This window comes from Plecotus auritus (assembly GCF_963455305.1).
Source record: "Plecotus auritus genome assembly, chromosome: 2".
In the NCBI taxonomy this organism is placed as follows: domain Eukaryota; kingdom Metazoa; phylum Chordata; class Mammalia; order Chiroptera; family Vespertilionidae; genus Plecotus; species Plecotus auritus.
In genome coordinates, this window is record NC_137771.1 from 200,692,466 (window position 1) to 200,716,961 (window position 24,496).

General features: G+C 37.8%; 1 pseudogene across 1 annotated transcript in view; it reads left to right on the plus strand.

Moving 5' to 3' along the window:
- Positions 1–1,223: 1,223 nt before the first annotated feature.
- The window catches only part of LOC308241310 (NXPE family member 3-like), a 59,127-nt pseudogene continuing 35,854 nt past the window's right edge, over positions 1,224–24,496 (plus strand). The window contains exon 1 of the transcript in view: positions 1,224–1,347. The product of the transcript in view is annotated as an NXPE family member 3-like (transcript). The remainder of the gene's footprint in view (positions 1,348–24,496) is intronic.

The window sequence follows — 24,496 nt, forward strand, 5'->3', positions numbered from 1 at the left end:
TAAATTCCTGATGGATTAGAGGTATAAATAAAAAAATAAAAAAAGTTTTGAAACAAAATATAGGAAAACAACAATATACTCAAAACATTCCAGTGCTTTTAAAAATAAGACTCTCAAGCAGTAATATAAAAGAAATACTTGATAATTTGTATTATAACAAACCTCCTCAAAAGAAACATAAAGGGATTGAAAAGAGAAGCCACAGAGTGGGACTTAATATGTAAAACAAATAGCTAAGCAAAGTCCTTGCATCCAGAATTAAAAAAAACAAAACTGCTAAGAAAAATACTAGAAAATCTTAAACAAACAAACTAACAAACAAACATGGACAAAAGAGTTGAACAAATACTTCATACAAAAAGGAAATCCAAATGGCTTATAAACATCTGGAAAGACTCCACTTTCACAGTCATCAGTCAAAAGCAAAATAAAACTGCACTGGAATGCCAAAACATACTCCCAGAATGGTTAAGTGGGAACAAAACAACTAAAACAAAACAAAGTAGAAAAAAGAAGACATACAGATGGCTAACAGGTACATAAAAAAGATGCTCAACATCATTAATTATCAGGGAAATGTAAATCAAACCCACAATGAGATATCACTTCACACCTGTTAGAGTGGCTGTTATCAAGTGTTGGTGAGGATGTGAAGAAAGGGAACCCTTGTGTGCTCTTGGTGGGAATGTAAATTGGTGCAAACCCTTTGGAAAAAAATGGGTGTTCCTCAAAAAATTAAAAATGGATATTGCCCTTGGAGGTCCTGGATCGGTCTCTGGCTTCAACAGTGTTTGGATGAAACAGACCCAGGGTCTCCCCTTCTTCCCGCCTCTGGCCACTATCCAGGGTCTTATCCAGTCATCATCTTTGGAACCAACTCCAAGACTAGCAAACACACTGTTTTTTTCTACCTTAACTCCTTATTGCCCAGCAACCATGAGCTCCCAAATTCCTCAGAATTATTCCACCCAAGGTGGAGGCTGGGGTCAACCACCTGGCCAACCTACCTCTGGGGGTCTCCTATACCTACCTCTCTCTGGGCTTCTATTTCCACTTGGATGATGTAGCTCTAGAGGACTTGGGCCACTTCTTCCTCAAGTTAGCAGAGAAGAAGAGTGAGGGTGCTGAGCGTCTCTTAAAGATGCAAAACCAACATGGTGGCCACATTCTCTTCCAGAACATGCTAAAGCCTCCGAAGATGAGTAGGCAAAACTCAGTGTGCCATGGTAACCTCCGAGGCCTTAGAAAGGAACCTGAACCAGGCCCTTTTGGAGCTGCAGGCCCTGGGTTCTGCCCACGTGGATCCTCATCTCTATGGAGAACCACTTCCTGGGGAACCATTTCCGGGTGAACAGGTGAAACTCATCAAAAAGATGGGCTACACCTGACTAACCTCTGCGGACTGGCCTGCCCCCAGGCTGGGCTGGGTGATTATCTCTTTGAAAGGCTCACCCTCAACCATGACTAGGAGCCTTTGGAGCCTAGAGGCTTTTGAGGGGCTCCTCTGCATCCACCTGGTGTCTGGCTTTTGCCTGAGCCTCTCCCTCAAACTACTAGTCATTCTTTTAACCACCCTGAAGCCCTCTCCCATGCATTGGACCAAATGAAATAAAACATTATACAGGAAAAAAAAAATGAAAATAGAACTACCATATGATCCAGCAATTCTACTTCTGAAGAGAACAAAAACACTAATTTTAAAATATATATGCACCCCAAGTTTATTGCATCACTATTTATAACTAGAGGCCCAATGCATGAAATTCGTGCAAGAGTAGGCCTTCCTTCCCCTGGCTACCAGCGCTGGCTTCCCTCTGGCACTCAGGATCCAGGCTTCCCTCTGGCCCCAGCTTCATCCGGAAGGACATCTGGTCTAATTAGCATATTATGCTTTTATTATTATAGATAGTCAAGATGTGGAAACAGCCTAAATGTCCACAGGTGAATAAGTAAAGAAACTACAGATAGATAGATAGATAGATAGATAGATAGATAGATAGATAGATAGATAGATATAGATAGATAGATTATTCAGCCATAAAAAATAATGAAATTTTGTCATTTACAACAGCATGGATGGATGGACCTTGAGGGAATTATGCGAAGTGAAATGTCAGACAGAGTAAGACAAATACCTTATGATCTTGCTTATATGTGAAATCTAAAACAAAACTAAACAAAACAACAAAAACAACCTCACAGACTTAGAAAATAGATTGGTGGTTGCAAGAGTTGGGGTTGGAGTATGGTAGATATGGATGAACTTTTTTTTGCTGTTAAAATAAATTTTACTAAAAAACACACAAAAAACTAAAGCAGAAATAAAACAGGTTGTGATGTGGATGTGGAGTAACTGCATGTCTCATTTACTGCTGCTAGAGAGTGAAAATTAGTACACTGTTTGGGAAAACTGTTGGGTAGTATCTACTAAGTTTGACACATTAAAATCAGCAGTTCCACTTCTTTAGAACCCAACAGAAATGCATATATGTTCACCAAAAACAGATGTATATGAAGGGAAATGAGCGCCTCATATCCTTTGATCATATGATATATGAGCATCTTCAGAAGTGGGGCCATGGAGGGAAGAAGTGAATTTTTTCTTCGACATGAAGATTCCCCAACTGAGAGTAGTGAACAAGGTGGCCATCAAATCCAAGAGCAAAGAACCCAGAGAAATGTAATAAATGTACCTGGAGGAAAACATGCTAAAAATGGGGAGGAGGGAATGGTATAGTAGCATTAGAAATGAATCCAAATTGAAAACTATCCAGTTGCCAATGAGCAATAGAACAGATAAATAATTGATGATGTATCTACACAATGATATATTATTATAATGGCATATTAACCCAATAGAATGTTCTACATTCTAAATTGTCTATGAGAAAAAATGGACCACTATTATATTCAACACATAAATTGAAATAAAATCCAGGAACAAATGAGTATAAGTTATGATGTGGCATAAAATTTACAAACAGGCAAAACTAATCTATGAGTTTAAAAGTAGAGATAACATTTACTCTGTTGACATGAGAGGTAATACTGGAAAAGATCACAAGGGGAGCCCCACAGATTCTAGTAATGTTTGAGTCCTTAATCTGCTGTTTACAAAGATAGTTCAATTTATGAACTTCATGAAGCTGTACACTTAAAATTCGTACATTTTTCTAAGTGTACTTTGATTGTGTACTTTAATTCAAAGAAAAACAAACTCCAGAAAGTCTGGCTCGAAGGTTCATGTTCTTAAGGATAATGTTCATTTGTCATTTTATACATCTTGCTGGTGGGGAGGGTACATTTTAATAACCACTTTGGCTCATAAAGTGAAATCATATGATAAAGTTAAAGGTTCAACTATGACACATTAGTTCTGTTCCTAGGTATGCAGCTCAGAGAAATTCTTGCATTTATCCAACAGAAAACATGTACAAGAATGTCCAGATTTACATTATTTGTTTTAAAAAGTAGGTAAAGAAAGATAAAAATCAACAATTAAATAAGTTCTGGCATATTAACCCAATAGAATGTTCTACATCAGTAAATACAAATAAACTACAATCACCCACAACAACATGGAATCACTTTAGAAGTAAAACGTTGAGTGAAAAAAGAATAGACCCATAATATTACATGAAGCATAATAAAATTGTAACAAATCCCAAGGCAATAAAAACTAAACAATATAATATTAGACATGTTCTTAACTACTAATTTTTAAATAAAAGTTACTAATAAACACTGATTCTAAATAGAGATTACACCTGCAGGGGAGGCAAGCTTTAGGACATGAAAGGAACACATGATAGATAGAAAATATTGGTATGTCCTATGTTATGAGTTATGATATGGATTTGCAATTGTTTATTTTACAATATGTTTATAACTTACATATATGTTTTATATACTTCTGTATATATTTAATGTTATATTTTGTAGATGTGAAAGTAAAAATTAATGTAGAATATCCAAAAACACCTTAGCTGTGATGGAAAGCAGAGAGATAAAAGATGAAAAATAAAGTTTAAGGAGGCTTTTCTGAATGCTTAAATAAAAGAGCCAATAAAAAGACAAAATAACAAAATATCCTATCTAATAAAAGAGTAATATGCAAATTGACCATCACCCCAACACACAAGATGGCTGCCCCCATGTGGACACAAGATGGCCACCACAAGATGGCCTGCAGGGGAGGGCAGTTGGGAGGGACCAGGCCTGCAAGGGAGGGCAGTTGGGGGCAATCAAGCCTGCAGGGGAGGCCAGTTAGAGGTGACCAGGCCGGCAGAGGAGGGAAGTTGGGGGTGATTGGGCCTGCAGGGAAGGGCAGTTGGGGGGGACAAAGGCCTGCAGGGGAGGGCAGTTAGGGGTGTCCAGGCCTGCAGGGGAGGGCAGTTAGGGGCAAACAGGCTGGCAGGGGAGCAGTTAGGCATCAATCAGGCTGACAGGGGAGTGGTTAGGGGGTGATCAGGCTGGCAGGCAGAAGCAGTTAGGGGCAATCAGGAAGGCAGGCAGGCAAGCAGTTGGGAGCCAGCAGTCCTGGATTGTGAGAGGGATTTCCAACTGCCTGTTTAGGCCCGATCATTGTAGGATCAGGCCTAAACAGGCAGTCAGACATCCCTCTCAGGGTCCCAGATTGGAGAGGGTGCTGGCTGGGCTGAGGGACACAACCCCCCGTGCACGAATTTCATGCACAGGGCCTCTAGTTCTTTTATAAAAGAGAGGAAGTAATCATTAGTGAGCGATATCTGGGTTTATCAGAGTGGACTGTTAAGAATCTCATGTGAGCCCTAGCTGGTTTAGCTCAGTAGATAGCACATCCACCTGCAGACTGAAGAGTTCTGGGTTTGATTTCAGTCAAGGGCACATTCCAGTCAAGGGCATGTACCTCAGTTGCAGGATCCTCCCTAGCCTGGGCCCCGGTCAGGGCACATGCACGAGGCAACCACTAGATGTGTTTCTCTCACATGGATACTTCTCTCTGTCTTTTCCTTTCTCTTCCACTCTCTCTAAAAATCAATGGAAAAATATCCTCCAGTGAGGATTCAAAAAAATAAAAATTTAAAAAAAATTAAAAAGCTGCACCAGACAGGCACATTGCTTTCCTTCTTCTCTGAGGCCCACTTGCTGGCTCCTCTGATTCAAATATAAATTTTCCTCTTCCTCTTTTGATGTAGATCTAAATACATACATGATTATAAAAAATTAAAAATAAAAATAAGGTTTAACAGTATAACTTTGTTTATAGGACCATATTCTATACTTGTCAGATAATTTTAATATGGTATTAATATGTAGCATAATTTTTGACACATAACACATGTTTTTTAAATATCTTTTAAACTGATAAGCTCATAGAAACAGAGTAAAATGGTAGTTGCCAGGAGCTAGGAGATAGAGAAATTACAAGAGGTTGGTCAAAGGTTACAAACTTTCAGTTATAAAGTGCATGAGGTCTGATAATCTAATGTTTTGAAGTGAGCAAAAGTAGGTTTACAATTGTTCATATGGAAAAAGACATGCAGGTTATAATTATTACAATAGCTTTATTAATGCAAAATAATATCATAATGTAATTGCAAACCTACTTTTGCCCACCGCTGTATAACATGGTGACTATAGTTGATAACAGTATATGGTGTAATTAAAATTTGTTTAGAGAATAGAACCTACATGTTCTCACCCAAAAAAAAAAAAAAAAAAAAAGGTAAATATGTGAGGTTATGTGAGGTGATGGATATGTTAATTAACTCAATAAGTAGGATCCTTTTGCAATGTATATCAAATCATCATGTGTATACTTCAAATGCATTACAATTTTGTAAATTATTACTCAGTAAAGCTAAAATATCTTTAAACTGATATCAGTTTAACTGATAAACTCATGTTTATCATTAGGTTGAACAATAAACAATTACCATGTTTAGTCATTTGTTATCTACTGAATGGCAATTTTGTATGAATTTTTTTTTGGTATTAAGAGAATACTGTCTGCTCATAAAGGAATTGCTTTAGCTTCCAATACACTGACTTCAAATTATATTACACTGAAGAAGGGGAGAACTGGTGATAATAGTGCGTTAATATTGGAAGAGTGACTGAGGATAAAAATATAAGCTGTAGGAATATATTATATTTTTGAATATTACAAAATAATCCTCCACAACATAACCTTGAACTCCTAATACTTGGCTAATATTCATTTTCCTTCTTAGAGGGATTTTTGTGTGTGTGTGTGTGTGTGTGTGTGTGTGTGTGTGTGTGTATGTTGGGGGGGGGGGGTGTAGGCTATGAATAAATTACCAAAAGAAGTTAAGATCTGACTAGAAGTTAAATAATTTTTTAAAATTAGAGATAGCCTGGCTGGTGTGGTTAGATGGTTGAGTGTCAACCCATGGACCAGGGGGTCAAGGCACATGCCTGCGTTGCAGGCTTGATCCCCTGTAAGGGCCATGCAGGAGGCAGCCAATCAATGGTTCTATCTCAGCATTTATATGTTTCTATCCCTCTCCCTCTCTCTTTTCCCCTCTCTGAAATCAATAAAAATATTTTTTAAAAAGGAAAAAATAGATATAATATTTCAAACACAACTCACTTGAGGTAAATATAGAAACATGAAGTTACTTACCCTTAATCTTGGGTTTAAACTTATACATTTTTACTCTTAACTCTGAATAGATAGGTCAGTTGACCAATCAATCAATCCATAGATATAACAGTTTGAAATGTTAAATGAAAAAAGCATTTAAGCTAAAATCTGCAAATGTCATCTTTTCCTTGCATCTTCATGACATTAACTCATAAGTAAAGTGATTGATATAATAGAAAGAAGTAAACACAGCTTTTTGTTGTAATAATACAAGTTATTATGTAATAGAGTGATTTTATTAAATATTTACCTTTCTTCAAAAACCATTGAATATTCTAATTTCTATTTTCTATAGAATTCAAGTCACTATTCATGGTTTGTGAAAGAAAACTGAAATCTTCTCACAAGCATTTTCAGTTTAGTAACAATGAAACAAATTCTGATTAACATCCAACTACTAATCGAAGTACTCTAGCTGCACATCAATTTTGATGTTTTTAATTGCAAGGTTTATACCTAAGTAGCTGTTTAATGATCTGAGACCCTGGCTTCAAAACAGAAAACATTTTAATGATAACTCACTTTGGTGCTCATGAAATTTTCATGGATTCATGAACTATAATACTTTATGATCAAACTTTGCTTACTCATCTATTCTATGAAACTGATGCTACATCTAAAGTTTATTCAGAAAATGTACATTGAGTGAAGTGTTTATATTTAAGTAAACTGATCATTTCTCTCTGATTGTATTAGCTTGATTCCCTGATATAAACTTAGTTATTTAACTTTAGTTTATGGACAGTTTATCATAATATACTCTGTATTTTGGAGGCTTTTTTACCCTTTCATTATACTAAGGAGGTATTTTCATTCATTTTTTTTTTTAAGTAAAGATCCTCACAAGTCAATGTTTGAGTGATTGATTTGGTTCCACTTTTATTTTATCATGTGTCCAAACCAATGAACCATAATCAGAAAGTTCTGTCAATAGTTCTTTTTGAAACATTAGAAACTATGTTGAAATATCTTTGGCAATGTGGTACTCAAGTGCTAACAAAAAAGTAGATTTCTCTCTTTTTCCTTTTTTCATGTCAATGCATAATTATTGAACTAAAATAGGAAAAAAAAAACCCAGCATGAACATTACTCAAATTTGTTGACCTATTTCTATATATGGAATACAATTAAATATAATTCAATAAAAAATTACCTATAATTTGACATACAAAACACTATTCATTCAAAAAATATATTCATTGACCATGAATATGTACCTGAAAATTGTTGTTAATTTGAAATGCAAAAAACAAATAACACACACACACACACACACACACACACACAGAAAAAATAGTAGAGTATATGTAGGTTTGTTTTATTTATCTTTTTAAACTTGGTAAATTAAATTTATTGAGGTACATTGGTTAATAAACTTATATAGATTTCAAGTGTACAATTCCATGATACATCATCTGATATATTCATTATTTTTTCAAAGTAACATTTATTTAAAATACTATCTTTTATCAAAACACCATTTTTTCTTATAGTCATCATAAATCAAATGATTATATATGTGTGATTTGCTTCAGGACATTCCATTTTGTCCCATGGGTGCAGGTTTTTTAAAATACATTTATATTGATTTTATATAGAGAGAAAAGGAGAGGGAGAGAGAGAGAAACAGTTGCCTCCCACATACACTCTGACAGGGGATGGAATCCACAACATGGGTACATGCCCTGATGAGAATCAAACTGGCAACTTTTCAGTGCACAGGACAATGCTCACTCAAACAACTGAGTCACACAGGCTAGGGATCCATGGGTGCAGTTTTATATCTTTGTGCTAAAAGCACACTTTATGATTGCTATTTATTTGACTTATACAACACTCCAGGCTTTTAATTTGGAGCATGGCACACTCACAGAGTTCCCTCTCTGGGAGTCCTGAACCCTAGTTCTTATCTCTTTAGCAACATAAGGCGACGATACATTTTGTGGTCACTTTAGCAATGGACAGGACCTGTGTCCAGGAAACTTCCTGAATTCTTAGGAAGTCAATGAAGAATAGGTGTGTCCTTTCTGTGTGTGTTTTGTTGTTGTTTTTTGTTTTGTTTTGTTTGTAGTCAATCTTTTTCCAAATGTAGATTAAAACCCACTTATCTGGGGTTATAAAATCAACTTGATGGATCACAACTAGATACTATTTTAGTTATTTGTTTGTTAATTTTTAATTTTAATAAATGGAGTGAGAGAACCTAGAAACAAAAGCTTGGATTATTGTTTCCAACTACTGAACACCTAAGTAAGTGTCCTACAATCCTTGTCTCCCTCAATGGCCCTATTTCTTTTTTTTTTTACTTTAAACTCTAGTCTTAAAAAAAATAAAAATTTTTATTAAATGTCATCACTGTGGAACAAGAGGTATTAATACTACAAACGTGTTCTGGATATTTATAAGGAAGTGAAGAATCAAATAAGTGAAAATTATTTCTCTAAGAACTCCTAAAATTATGTTTTATCTGACATCTTAGTCCTTCTTCAAGAATTGCCCTAAGCTAAAAAATGTTGGTCAAACCTTTTCCCTGGAGAGCCCATATTCAATAACTGGCTGATAAAGGGGTATAAAGTTCCACCAACTGTGTCTCAACTGTGAAAATTTCAAGGTACTTTCCTTTTAAGATAAATTGAGTCATTTATTGAAACTACATCCCAATTCATCTCTTCTACCCCAATTCAACTCACCCATTCTGCTTCCCTAGAAATATTTCTTAATAGACTTCTTTTATGCAGATCTCAAGATGGTTTCCCCAGCAACTAGAATAGTTATTATTATCTACATGACCAGTGCAAAAATTGGCCTTTGGACAAAAAGAATAAATAGAATATCAAACATACAAACTTCATCCCCATGATACAAATTAACTGTCATAAATTTTAGAGAATTTCAAGCATTTTGTATTTATTCATCAGAACTTTAATGGTGACTTCTTACATGCAAATTCCTTACTAGACTTTGGGGTATGTGTTAACTTATGACACATTAAATTCATGTCTACAAACTTGAAGTAGATCCTTGGTTCTGTCCTATAACTATAGTATACTAGAGGCCCAGTGCATGGATTTGTGCACATTGAAAGTAAATTAATTAGAAGGTGGACAGCAGGGCGGGACTCGGGGAGATGGGCCAGACACGCCCTAGAACCAACTTGGGGCTCAAAGGGCATCTGCAGAGTGAGCTGGGTCCCTCAGTCAGGTGGGGTCCCTCGACCTGGCCTGCGGGGATTGGACAGAAACTGGCAGTCTGACATCCCTCAAGGGGACCCGGATGCAAGAGAGCACTCTGCAAAGTTGCTGTCACTTGGCAGCTCCTGCATTGAGCATCTGCCTTCTGGTGGTCATTGAGAATCATAGCTACCAGTTGGACGGTCAGATGGTCAGATGGTCGCTTAGGCTTTTATATATATAGATTACAGTATATTTGTGTGACTCACTCATTCCCCTACCTTTTTAGTTGTTTAACAGTATATCTTCCATCATCAAATCTTTAGGATAGTAGTAAGCTCTGGGGACAAAATAACATAAATGGTGATTTGGTTTCTTTAAAATATATCTGTAATGCTGCACTAATTTCCTTGGAAAATGTATACTTTCTTATGACTTTAAACATCATTGATCATCTCCCACATTTATATTTCTAGCTCAGATGTATCACCCACACTCTAGACTGGGATACCTAATTGCTTTTGTGACTTTTCACTTAAATATTCAGAAGCCATTTCAAACAGAACATGTACAAAGTTATCCTTCTGACCTCCCTCTCAAATCTGTTTCAGCTGAAGTTTATGCCATATCAGTTGATGGTATTTCTATACATACACTTTTTCAGACCATAACTCTTATATTCATTCTTAACTCCTTTTTCACATAATATTCAATCAATTAAAAATTCCTACCTTCAAAACATAAACATAATCTTACTTCTTACTTCATCAGTTTTACCAACTGGATGTGAGCTATCATCTCCTCAAACCTGATTATTACAATCTCAAATATAATCTACTTTCAACAAGAGAACTGTCAGAGTAATCCTATGAACAAAACCTCAGACATATCATTATTCTGCTCCAAAAATTCCATTGGATTTCCATTTTAATAAAAGGCATGTCAAATTCCTTAAAATGCCTACAGGCCCTATGTGCATATCACCTCCATTACTCTCTCTCTCCAACTTCATTTCTTACTAGCAATTGTCATCTCACTCTACACACAATGCTCTACTTGCTTTTCCACAAACATGCCAGATTATTATCACCTTAAGACTTTTGTACCAGTCATTTCTATAATGTACATGGCCTTAGAAATCTTCATAGTAACTGCTTCCCAGGCCCCACTCTGTAGCCTACTCTGCTTGTTTTCTCCTGGTATTCATTATCTTCTAATATATTACAACATTTAAACATTTCAGAAGTATGTTTATGTATATAGATTGTCTCCCCTCCTAGAATATTATCTCTAGTAGATAATTTGTGTAGTTTTTACACACATGTGCATCTCAAGAACCTAGAATAATGCCTGTAACTTAATAGGCACTCAATAAATGCTATAGAATAAATAATTGAAACAAAGAATCGTTAGCATACAAAAAGATTTCCATAACATCTCCATTCTCAAGGTTATTGCAAAAGTAAATACCTTGCATATGACATAGAAGATGTATTGTTTACTAAATATGTTATAATTAAACAGAATATTATTGATTATTTTAATTTATTACATTACACTCTACATGAATATAAGATTGTCACACATTTAAACATAATGCACTTTTTTGTTAATGTCTTGAGATTAAAGATCAATGTGTGGAATAATCACAAATAATTTTTAAGATTAGAATAAACATGAGTAAGAGTAATATTACAAAAATGCATGCAATTTAAAGATATAGAATTTTAAAAATCCTAAAATATGTTAACAAATAAAAAAATGCTTCCTTGAGTGGAGAACAGTTTTCACTTAAAATTTAAAAATTCATTTTTATTTTAATGTCATTTAAGAAGGAAGAGCACTTTCCTTTTAAAGAGTTCTTATAAAACATATGGATTATTTTAATTGAGTTCCCATTTCTTATGTAAATCTGTTTTCCAGGAAGTCTAATGTAGCCATTGAGGCTAAGACCCCCAAAAGTTGTTGAACCTCTAGGCAAACATAAACCTTAGAACAGATCTCATGCATATTTCATAGGTAGAAGAAAACCATGTGAGGTAATCACTTGCCCATTACCTGATATTTCAGGCAGAAGAAAATAAAAAAGGGGAAAAGCATAAAAGAAGGGCTCTAAACAGCCTTTTGAAAGCACATCTGGTGAGGCTGGAAGAATGCTGCAGTTGTTGAATCTTGTTTACATATTTATAAGCTGAGTGTTTCTCAAGATGGTACAAGCTACAAGATTTCACTTTTCTATTATTCAGATATTCAGTCTTTGGGAGCTAAGCACTTCATACCTTATAACATTAATAAATTTAAAAACAAAACCAAAACACCCCACTTCCTCTTCAAAACAAGCTGTGAATGTTTCCAGGAAAAACTATGATCACTGTTAATCTTGGTACATCTGTATCCCCAAACCTTCAAATACCATTATGTGCCTGGCCAGCATGGTCGTGGTTCGATTCCTGGTCATGACACATACCCGGGTTGTGGGCTCTGTCCCCAGTGTGGGGCATGCAGGAGGTATCCAATCAATGATTCTCTCACATCATTGATGTTTCTATCTCTTTCTCTCCCTTCCTCTGTGAAATTAATAAAAATATATTTTAAAAATAAAAAATAATAAAATTAAGAGCAAGAAAACCTTTAAAAATGCCATTATGCGAAATATATGCAGGGATAAGGGAAGTGCCTAAATGATAGGCCTATAAAGGATCATTCTTGTGACCCAGGTACATATCACAATGTATATTTTCTTTTGGGAAGGGCGGGTGGAGGATTCTCTCCCAAAATAAATAGATGAGGGCTGTACATTTGGAAAACACACGTTTAACTGGATTAAAATGGATATGTGTAATTGGAATAAGGTTGATAATCAAAATGGAGTGACGTTCTATGAGGAAATACTGAGAGGAAATCACTCTGTTTCTAAATGTAAGACTGGTAAACGGAGTCTCACTCAGACTATTAGTATCAATGGCCATAAACCTGGGAGGCACTGATTTTCCATTTTGTGAATATCTTTAGACCCAATTTCATTTCTTAAGAAGAGGGTCAGTTTTGAGTGAAAGATTCATAAACCAATGGCAAAAGTCTCATTTATCTTTCAACTACCATATCAACGGAGAACCCTTAAGTATAGACCTGCAATCCAGGCTATACAATTTGAACAATTTCTAACATTTTTAGTTTTCTCTTTTGTCTGGTTTTCAAAAGTGAAAACCTCTAAATGGGTGTTTCTTTTAATTATTTCTGGGAGCTGTTATGGGTTTGAAGAATTTGGGGAAACACCACCTTCTACATATTCTGATTGGTATTGGAAAAGAGAGAAGAATCTCAAGGCATGAGTAGTGAGTGGTGACAAATAGCAAAAGGACAAAGTAGACTGAGATTCCTGGTCTCATTATTAAAAAACAAAACAAAATTTTGCATATGGAAAAGGGAAATGGAGTTGGAGTAAAAAGAGTTACTAGTATGTCTTTCAACACATACAATTCCTTTCTCACCTTTACTACAAGGTCAATCAATGCCAATACCCTATATTGAAAGCAAAGCCTCAGTTTATCCATGAGGTGAGGTTACCTGGTCTTATAACACTTCTTTTTTAGGTAATTCTACTCTTTTCCTATTGTTGCTATAAATTACCACTAACTTAGGGGATTAAAGCAACAGAGATGTATTTTATAGTTTAGAAGGAGGTCAGATGTCTAAAATGGGTTGGCAAGACCACATTCCTCTGAATCCTAAAATGCTTGCTCTCCTTGCCTCTTCTTACTTCCAGAGGTCACCACAATCTTTGGCTCTTGTCTCTGTATAACTGCAACCAGTGCTCCCATCTTCACAGCTTCTTAGCTGGCTCTGCACCCCCTGACTCTCTCTTATAAGGACTTTCATTATTGCATTTAACCCACTTTGATAATCTAGGATAAACTCCCATTTCAAGGTTGTTAACCTAATAATATCTGTAATGTCCCCTTTGACAGGTAAGGTAACATACTCATAGTTCTCAGTGACTAGAACTTGACATCTTGGGGGGCCATTATTCTACCTACTATAACCATTATGTTAATTAGACTCTCCTTCCTTCCCATTCTCCTCCCTCAATCTCTTTCTTATTTCCCATATATTTACTACAAATATTGTGATCCTCTCTACAATGAACTCCAGCAGGGAAGGGAATGTCACCTCATTTTGGCCCTCAATGAATTCCAAGGACATGGAACCATGCCTAAAACCTAGCAATGCATGTATTTGTATGTTATAATGCCTTATCTGAAACTCCCAAATCTTAGCAGTTTAATATAACAAAATTAAAATATTTCTTGTTCATCCAATAGGTCTTACAAATGTGTTCATGCTCAGGTTAATGTGACCTGAGCGACTTTTAGCTGTACCAACTGAAGGCCATACTCTCCCCGATTCCTGAAGTAAAGAATAGGGATCTTTTCTAATTGTAAAGCATATTTTTGTAGTTATCAGGATAAAAGTGGCATTTTCACTTTATTTCATATTTGATTGAAATCAGTCAGAACTAGTTGGATGGGATACTGGGGAGAGGTCAATAGGGGAAAAAGAAGACATATGTAATATTTTAAACAATAAAGAATTAAATACATACATATATATGTATATCCTCCTATATAACAAAAGACTAATATGCAAATTGTCCCCTTGGGAGTTTGGCAGACCATGAGTTCAACTGCTTGCTATGATGTGCGCTGACCACCAGGGGGTGGCGTGGAATGAAGGAAGGCCCCGGCCGGCGGCCAGCAGCTGGAAGCCAGGGGAAGGAAGACTCCGATAGGCCCAGATCACCGGCCAGGCCTAGGGACCCTACCTATGGATGAATTTCATGCACCGGGACTCCAGTATATAATAAAAGGGTAATATGCAATTGTCCCCTTGACCAGGAGTTTGATGGGAGTTGGAACAGGGGGTGGGGCCAGCCTGCCAACTGCCCGGGACCCCTCCCCCTGGAAGGCCCTGCCCCCAATCTGGCCACACACACCAATCTGGGGTGGGGCCAGCCAGCCAACCTCGCACATTCCCTTCTCCCCTGGCCTGCCCCACCTGATTGGCCTTGATCACAGCGGGCCAGCTAGACCCCACCCATGCATAAATCTATAATAATAAAAGCATAATGTGCTAATTAGACCAGACAGCCGAACGACCTTCCATACATCATTCCAGATGTCTTTCTGGATGAAACCGCAGTGGTGGGGGCTCAGGCAGAGGTGGTTAGGGGCGATCAGGCAGGCAGAGTGGTTAGGGGCAATGAGGCAGGCAGGTGAGTGGTTAGGAGCCAGTGGTCCTAGATTGCAAGAGGAATGTCCAACTGCCGGTTTAGGCCTGATGCAGGATCGGTCCTAAACCAGCAGTCAGACGTCCCTCAAGGGGTCTCGGTTTGTGAAAGGGTGAAGGCCGGGCTAAGGGATCCCCCTCCTCTGCATGAATTTTGTGCACTGGGCCTCTAGTGTATACATATATTACATTAGAAAAAAAAAAAAGAAATCAATTAGAACTAGCCACGTGCACTGGTTGATTTTAAAGAAGTTGGAAATGTATTATCCTGCTACCCCAGAAAAAATAAATAACTGGGTATTATAAACACTAGCACACTCGTATTTATATTTGTTGAATATTGAATGTGATGAGAATAGGAAATAGTAAAGAGAATACAGTTTTGACATGAAAAACTCTTCCTTCAACAAACAAATCATAAACACATAAGTTAACATCTTGCTTCCCAAAATGAAACTTTCAGGAGCTTGGAAGCATAAGATAATGTTTCTTTGCTATCATAAGCTTTGTCTTAAAAATGCATTGGGTTCTTGAGTCTTACTCCATAATATATTTATATCTGATGCTGAATGAAGCTATGGCTCCTTTTTTTATTCAAATCCCCAGGAAATGCATTATACTTACTCTGTCCTTTGTATGAGTACCTAGTTTAAAAATTACATATATAGCCTACGTGTATAGTAGGCTATACCATCTAGGTTTGTTTAAATATGCTCTTTGACATTGCTCAATGAAAAAAAAAAATTCTAATGACTCATAAAATCCATAGTCATTTATTTATCTCCCTCTCTGTTGCATGCTTTTATTTACTGATTTCAAAATATGAGCAGTGAAAGGACTTTGAGATCATGTAAAATGTCTATTCTTTCCATAGAATTTATTTAGTGTTCAATGAGTACTACTACCACCACTGAAAATGAATTGTTCAAATTCATATCTAGGAGTCAGAAAAATGAGACTGCAAGTGACTGATTCTCACATCCTAGCTTTCTCTGCTAGGCCAGGTCTGACTTCTACTTATTTCAGTCAAATAAGTGTAATAGATGTCAATGTGTTTGTTATTGCTTTTGCAGTGTCTTATACTCTTGATAAAATTTTAAAGTGAAATTTACCTATACATATTTAATTCAGTTCAGTCCTACATTTCCCATAAATGCATTTTCTTCTTATTTTGTAGGATAATTGAAGCTCTTCTCTACTCCAAGCTCCAAATTACTTCCTACACTCTTCTATATTCACTTTATATTTTTAAATCAAATCTTCTTGGGGCATCATCTCCCATCTTTTATCCTATGAGACATCTTCCTACGTAATAATATTGTGTCATGCAAAGAGAAAATGGTCATTGAAGCAACTAAGCTGAGATTGAGTTTAGCATACATTCTGTCTTAGAAAAAAGCAGAAAATTGGCTCTCAATTTGAAATGAGAAGACATTTGACATGATGCCCAATTTGACTGTGGAACAAACTGTCAGCACAGATAGAATTCTAGTTATACTTCCATGAGCTGAAAGCAGAAACAATTCACGTCAATTTAATCTATGTCAGAGATATAAATGTGAATGTATACATATATACTGAGTGGCCAGATTATTATGATCTCTGAATGCATAATAATCTGGCCACTCAGTGTGTGTGTGTGTGTGTGTGTGTGTGTGTGTGTGTGTGTGTGTGTGTGTATATATATATATATATATATATATATATATATTGGAGGTCCGGTGCATGAATTCATGCATGGGTGGAGTCCGGCCAGCCTGGCCAGGGGGAGGGGACATGGGCGGTTGGCTGGCCTGCCTGCTGGTCGAACTCCTGGTCGAGGGGACAATTTGCATATTAGTCTTTTATTATATAGGATATACCCTGAGTGGCCAGATTATTATGTGTTCAGAGATCATAATAATCTGGCCACTCAGTGTATATGCTTATGACTGACAAAACACATGAACACAGAAGTCAAATAAACACATATGGTTTAAGATTTTATCTTGCTTGTCTAAATTTAACAGCATTACTAGAATATATATGTACATGTTCAGTCATGTGCCACTTAACAACAGGGATTATGTTCTGAGTGATGCATTGTTAGGTGATTTTGACATTGTTGAACATCATAGAGTGATGTTACACAACCTAGGTGGTATAGCACCTACTCTGTACCTAGACTATATGGTCTTTCAATGACCTAAATGTCATATGCAGTCTCTCAATGACCTAAACGTCATATGTGGCACATGGCTACATACACACATATTTTAATTTTTAATAAACAAACATGAAAAATGTATACTATGAATGAATTGAATTATATATTTATGAATACTCATTTTGAAATAAAATATTAGAAAAAGAAATGGATAAAAATGATTGCTCACATATAATGCTTAGCAATGAAGTTGGTGTATTCAAAGGAAATGTGTCCCTGGCCTCTGTGGCTCTGTGGGTTTGATTCCCTGTCAAGGCACATACCTAGGTTCCTGGGTGGGGCATATATGAGAGGCAACCAGTCAATATTTCTCTTCCTCCCTCTCCCTTCCGCTCTGTAAAATCAATAAACATATCCTCATGTGAGGATTAAAAAAATGATGTTTCTGTATATAATATATGTTGATTTGCATAAACCTTATCAATTATCATTCTTTCATGTGGGTTATTAAATATCCTTAGTAATGCTAAAGGAAAGATAAATCTCTTTAGATTCTACATGGAATGTCTTCCTTTATATTTATTGGATCAATGGTGTCATAGCTCCATATAAAACCTTCTTTATCCCTTTTCCCTTTATTAACAATCACTTTTCTGTAAATCGATTTAATCTGCAACAAAGCTGAATTTCATTAGCCTTAGATTTCTCTTAGACTAGATTTTCTTGAAAGCCAGGATTTTCTGGAATTATAAGGTGTTTCTTACAATGTATTTTAGTTATGAAGTGATTGCTATTACTTTTTTATATAATACACTATCTCAATATTTCACATTTATGAACAAATCACTTGAAATGATTTTAAAATTTAATCTAGCATTCCTCTTCTCATCTGTTTGTAACAAAAATTCAAATATTCAAAATGCAAGTGCTAAAATTTTGGTTATCACATTATGCACCCTTTATAAAACAAGTAACCTCCACAAATTCAGCAGTATTGCATGAATGCAATTCAGATGATCATGTAAAATAGGATCTGAAATCTCATTGTAGTTACCCTGATTTATCATATGGTATTAAATATGTTCTATAGAGAAATGCAGGGAGACTTGATATTTATTATGAAATAACATGATATTCTTGATAAGTCAGTGTCTCAAAGTCATATATTAAAGTTCATCATTATCCAAAATGATACATGGCACTCACTTCCTCCCATTCATATACCATTTTTAGTGTTGCACAAGTTAATTACCACTTTTATTTCTGTCTCATCAATAAAAAGCACCCTAGAGAGTCCCAGGAGATCAAGAAATCATCTAAATCTTCAGGTAAAAATTTATAGTTCTACACTATTTCTAGCTATATAATTCATGTTTCTCTATGTATGCATCCTTCCTACTCCTATGTAGAAACCTGTGCTTAATCCTCTTTGCTCAAATTTCTACTAGTTCTTTTTCCACAGGGGGAGACCCTGGCCACTAAGCTTTATTTCATCATCTTGATCCTATGGACACAGAGAAGATCAGCGCGATAAATCAAGAAACCAACATATCTTAAAAAATTGAAATGACTATGTTTTAATTTTCTCTCATCGTGTCAGAAATATTGATATGTTGACTAGATCAGTAATATTGCCTTATAGCAGATAGATTGTGTTATAAACCCTAAACCCTTTGGTCTCTCCAAAGCACAACCATTTGTCATTTCTTTTTTATGAAAGTAATTGAAGATAACTGCAATTTTATAGTTCATACCACCATTAGAAATAAACTGCAGAACAGATTCAGGGATTTTAAAAATGTATTTAAATTGATATTCTATAAGCAATTCAGAACATTTTTTAGGGAAGAATTGATGAATAGAATTCAAATGTTCTCTGTACATTCCAAGGAAGTGATTCTTATTAGAAATGGATATTTTAACTTGAAAATATTTATTTGCCTACCCTTGACTCAAATTTTTCAACCAAAAGGTTATACACTGAAAGTATATGCATTTGCTGCTTAAAAAATTGTCATTGATTAACTGTGTTGTGTATCAGTGACCTTATCTTTTAGCACAACCCCAAGGAGCACTCTGTAGTTGCTGGATGGGATGCAGCCCAAGTCACCAATTGCTTCATAAAGCCAATTAGATCTTGAAATTTACTTGGTTGATTTAAAACAAACAAACAAACATATGTAATTGCTGTTTTGCTCATTGGAAAAGAGGTACACATTGTAGATTCTCAAAAGATGCAGGGTTACTTTATTACCTATTATATTGCAAAAAATATTATTAAAATGAAGGGTAACATCTGTTTCCAAGTTATTTTGTTTGACTTGAAAAGATATGTAGAAAAAGGATTGTATCTATAAAAAAGTCTACTTTATACTGAGAAAGAATGTAAACATGGCACCAGAATTATTTTTTCTGATTGTAAACTGAAGTCATTTGTTAAATTGTATTGATGAAGTCTACTTAACATTTAAGCTGTTTTAATGCTTCAAAAATGTTCAACACATTTCCAACTCACGTGCTCATTCCCAGCAAGAATGTTCTACTTTTAGATCTTCATAGGTCTACTTCTCTTCATTCAACTCTCAGCCCAGTGTTTGCCTCCTGAGAAGTGATAAAAACAAAGCAATTTTTTTAAAAAAAGAAGCAAATTTTAAGAAATAAATGTATTATTTTGACAACTGGTAAATTAGAGAAATTATTGAGTTTCCAATAACTTTATTAAATAGTACCTGCAACTTTAGTTTATTAAAATTATACCTAAATTAGCAATGAAACTCAAGCATATTTTCACAGTATTTTAATTATAACAAATAACCTGGCACATATTTTACAATAAAATATCTATCTATCTATATAAAAGCTTAAGCAACTGAACAACCGAAGGACTAGTCAACTGGTTGCTATGATGCGCACTGACCACCAGGGGTCAGAAGCTCAACGCAGGAGCTGCCCCCTGGTGGTCAGTGTGCTCTCACAGCCAACCTCCCACAGGTGGCCAACCTCCCATGGTCTCTCCCTCTGGTCAGCCATCCCCAATCGCCGACCAGCCTGAGGGACCCCACCCATGCACAAATTTATGCACCGAGCCTCTAGTCTATACTAATAAAAGAGAAACATGCAAATTGACCATCACTCCACTACACCCACCAGCCAATCAGAGCGAGTATGCAAATTAACCCAACCAAGATGGCGGCGGCCACAGAACTAGAGTGAGCAGGAAGCTTGGGTTGCCCCCGGCGATGGAGGAAGCCAAGCTTCTCACCTGCCCTGGCCAGCCCTGGCCTCCACTCAAGGCTACAAAATTTCAATTATAGAAGATAAGTAAATCCCAATAAAAACAGGGGCAGCCACAGAGCTGGAGAGAGCAGGAAGCTTGGGTTGCCCCTGGCGATGGAGGAAGCAAAGCTACAAAGTTTCAATTACAGAAGATAAATAAATCCCAGATACCAGGGCCTCCGCTTGGGTTGCTGGAGGGCGTGGCCGGCTTGCAAACCACCACAGGTCCCTCACCCAGGCCACCCCATGCCCCAAGGGAACCCCCACCCTGATCCGGGACACCCTTCAGGGCAAACCAGCCGGGGAAGGCAGTTGGGGGCGATCAAGCCTGCAAGGGAGGGCAGTTAGGGGTGACCAGGCCAGCAGAGGAGGAAATTTGGGGGCAACTGGGCCTGCAGGGAAGGGCAGTTGGGGGGGACCAGGCCTGCAGGGGAGGGCAGTTGGGGGTGACCAGGCCTGCAGGGGAGGGCAGTTAGGGGAAATCAGGCTGGCAGGGGAGCAGTTAGGCATCAATCAGGCTGGCAGGGGAGTGGTTAGGGGTCATCAGGCTGGCAGGCAGAAGCGGTTAGGGGCAATCAGGAAGGCAGGCAGGCGAGCAGTTGGGAGCCAGCAGTCCTGGATTGTGAGAGGGATGTTCAACTGCCCGTTTAGGCCAGATCCTAAACGGGCAGTCGGACATCCCTCGAGGGGTCCCAGATTGGAGAGGGTGCAGGCTGGGCTGAGGGACACCCGCCCCCGTGCACGAATTTCATGCACCGGGCCTCTAGTATATATATAAAAACCCAGTGACCGTTATGGCAGAATGACCAGAATGGCTAGAACAACTGGTGGCTATGACACACACTGCAGCAGCCAACCAGCCTGATCCAGGCCTCAATCGTCCCCACCCCCAGCCCCCCAGCTGGCCTGGCCCCCGATTGGCCCCCAACACCCCTAAATCACTGCCTGGCTCCCTGGTGCATGTACACTTAGTGAAAGCACAAGAAAATATTTATCAGCCTCTTCTGTCCCCTACCAGAGTCTCCAGAGGGCTCTGCTAATACTGCAGCCAATGTGTGGAATTCTCCCTCCAAGGCCCACAGTCCCAGGAGACCTTCCAAGTTAGCCGTAAAGGTGACCTAAGCACTAACAGGATGGTGGCACTTTGCTGAGGAATATAGAGAGGCTGGGTGGGGATTTTGTGAAATTGCGGTGCCTTGCAGATTTGGTGAGCCTCAATCTCTTTTTAAAAGGGGCAGCAAAGAGGACCCACAGGCTGCCAGGAGCAACAGCAGAGGGTAAGCACCTTCAAAAACAGAAAAACTTTTATTTTTTTATTATTTTTTTAAATATATTTTATTGATTTTTGCAGAGAGAGGAAGGGAGAGGGAAAGAGAGTTAGAAACATCGATCAGCTGCCTCCTGCACAACCCCCACTGGGGATGTGCCCGCAACCAAAGTACATGCCCTTCACCGGAATCGAACCTGGGACCCTTCAGATCGCAGGCCGACGCTCTATCCACTGAGCCAAACCGGTCAGGGCCAGAAAAACTTTTAAACAAACAGACATGAAGATCATATTGAGAAACTGAGGGCAGAGCCTGGGAAGAATGTAAAAATCATTAAAGGGCCATTATACATCTTGATATACATTTGCAAACAACACATAAACAACTTCATCTCATGGCACAAAATGCAAAACAGTTCTGTTGTGGGTTTTCTTTTGGCCATCCTTAAAGTATAATTAGATCCAGCTGGGGGAAAGCTAAAGCTTCCAGCATTAGACCCCATGGCTGGCCCCACCCGATGGGCCCCCAATGGAGCAGGCCAGCCAGACCCCACCTGTGCATGAATTTATACACCGGGCCTCCAGTTTAAAATAATAATTAAAGCTGCTTAAAATAAATTATAATAGTAATTCAGATGAATATTTTAACAAGTCTACATTTTATTTGAAGATAGAGTCACCATTAAAGAACTAATATTTTATTCAACATTTTAATAAGCTTGTTGCTTTATTGGTTTATTTGGAGGTTGAACCTCAGTTACTCTTCAATTCATTTTCTTAATTGGTTTTTATGCTTAATTAGAGCAGCAGCATTAGCAAACCATTTATTCTTATGAGATCAAATTGAGACATTTTTATAACAAATTAATAACATGTAAGAGACAACACTAACTCTAATATAATTACAAAATAATGTCTCAAATTTTAATGCAGAAATCTTCTGTGGTTCAATGTTGTGTTGGTAAATGATATATAGCAACCAGGACTTACTCTGAAAAGCTGAAGTATAATTCAATGACAATAGTATTCCTGGGCAGCTTTAAAAGAAATAGTGTACCTCCCAAGAGAATAAGAAAATACCAATCCTAAGTCAGAGTTATTATGATAGAGAGATCTAGCTTTTCTAGAAGTTTGCAAGATTTCTGAATTATGCTAAAATTTGAGATAACTGAATAAGATCTTAGTTTGGTATTTTACTACAATTTGTAGTGCTTTAACTGAGTCTCCTAGTTCTAGATATTAACAGTAGGTGTTCAAGACTTCCGCTTCTGGATATGATGGAGTAGCTGTGAGCGAACAAGTTATTTCTGAGGACAAGAAAAGTTAGAATGAATATTTATATATAGGCACATTATATATATGTATATACTAGAGGCCCAGTGCACAAAATTGTGCATGGGTAGGGTCCCTAGGCCTAGCCTGTGATCATGTGATCAGGGCCATCTTCCACCCACTTGCCAGTCCCCAGTACAGCCCCACTGCCACCCACTCCAGTTCCTCCAGCGAACAAAAGAACAGCCCACTCTGCCTTAGGTGCCTTGTGCCATCAAAGGGCACCTGGCCCTTTGCTCCCTTTAAACAAGCAAAATAAACACCCTCTCTTTGCATCTGTCTCTTCTCTCCTTTGTGAATCCTTTCACAGCTGGCATCACCAGCCAAAACCCTAACAATGACGTGGGAAACTCAACCAGGAAGGGCTATGCCTGTGGGAGGAGGTGCAGGGAACCAGGGCTGCCCCCTTGCTCCTGCCCCTCCCTCCCTCCCTCTGTCCCTGCACTGGCTCAGCTGCCTGGCTCGGCCCCTCCCACATCGCGGAACCACTCAGCTCAGGCTCTGGCCCCACCCACCCCGCAGGGAGGAACATGCGCTGTTTCTTGCAGACCAGGAAGCGGCTGAGTAGGGAGGTGGCGGGTTCTTCCTGAGGAGGGTGTTTGTGCTTTAAAGCTGATGTTCTCTGTCCACCTCCCAGCAGTGATGGCTGAGGGTTGCTGCAGGCACTGAAGTCCTTGTTGAAGTCCCTGCTCCAGAGCCTCTCACAGCGGTGAGTCCGCATCCTGGGAGGCTGCGCAGTGAAGGCGCCACGTTCCTTTCTGAAGAAACTGAGGATCAATCGGAGCCTGCGGGCAGGGGGAGGGACCAAGAGGTCTGCCTTCCGCCTGCTCACCAGTCCCCCAGTTCCTCCCCTTGGCCACCCAGCCTGGTTCCCTGTGGTTCCCCGTGGTTCCCCATTGGCCATCCAGTGATCAGAGCCTGCAGGCTGGTGGGAGGGACCGAGAGGTGGTCAATGCACGTCATAGTGACTGGTCGATGGTTCCAGTCCTTATGCCATTATGGTCACTGGCTTTTTATTATATAGGATATATACTATGATGAGCATATTATATTCATTCTAATATATATATATATATATATATATATATATATATGGCCATATACATATATGATCATATATCTATATATATGATCACATTAATAAACTTCCAAGACAGCCAAAACTTGAGAAGCCAAGAACCGAAAAAGTAGAGAGCCTCATTGAAAGTGAGTCAATATCATGTTCCTCTATTTTGCACTGAATCATTATAAACCACTATAAGTTTAGCTACAACTCACAAATTTTGTCTTATATTTTCATTAATGTTTAGTTTAAAATATTTTCTAATTTCTCTTGAGAATTGTCTCTGACATATGGGTTATTTAGAAGT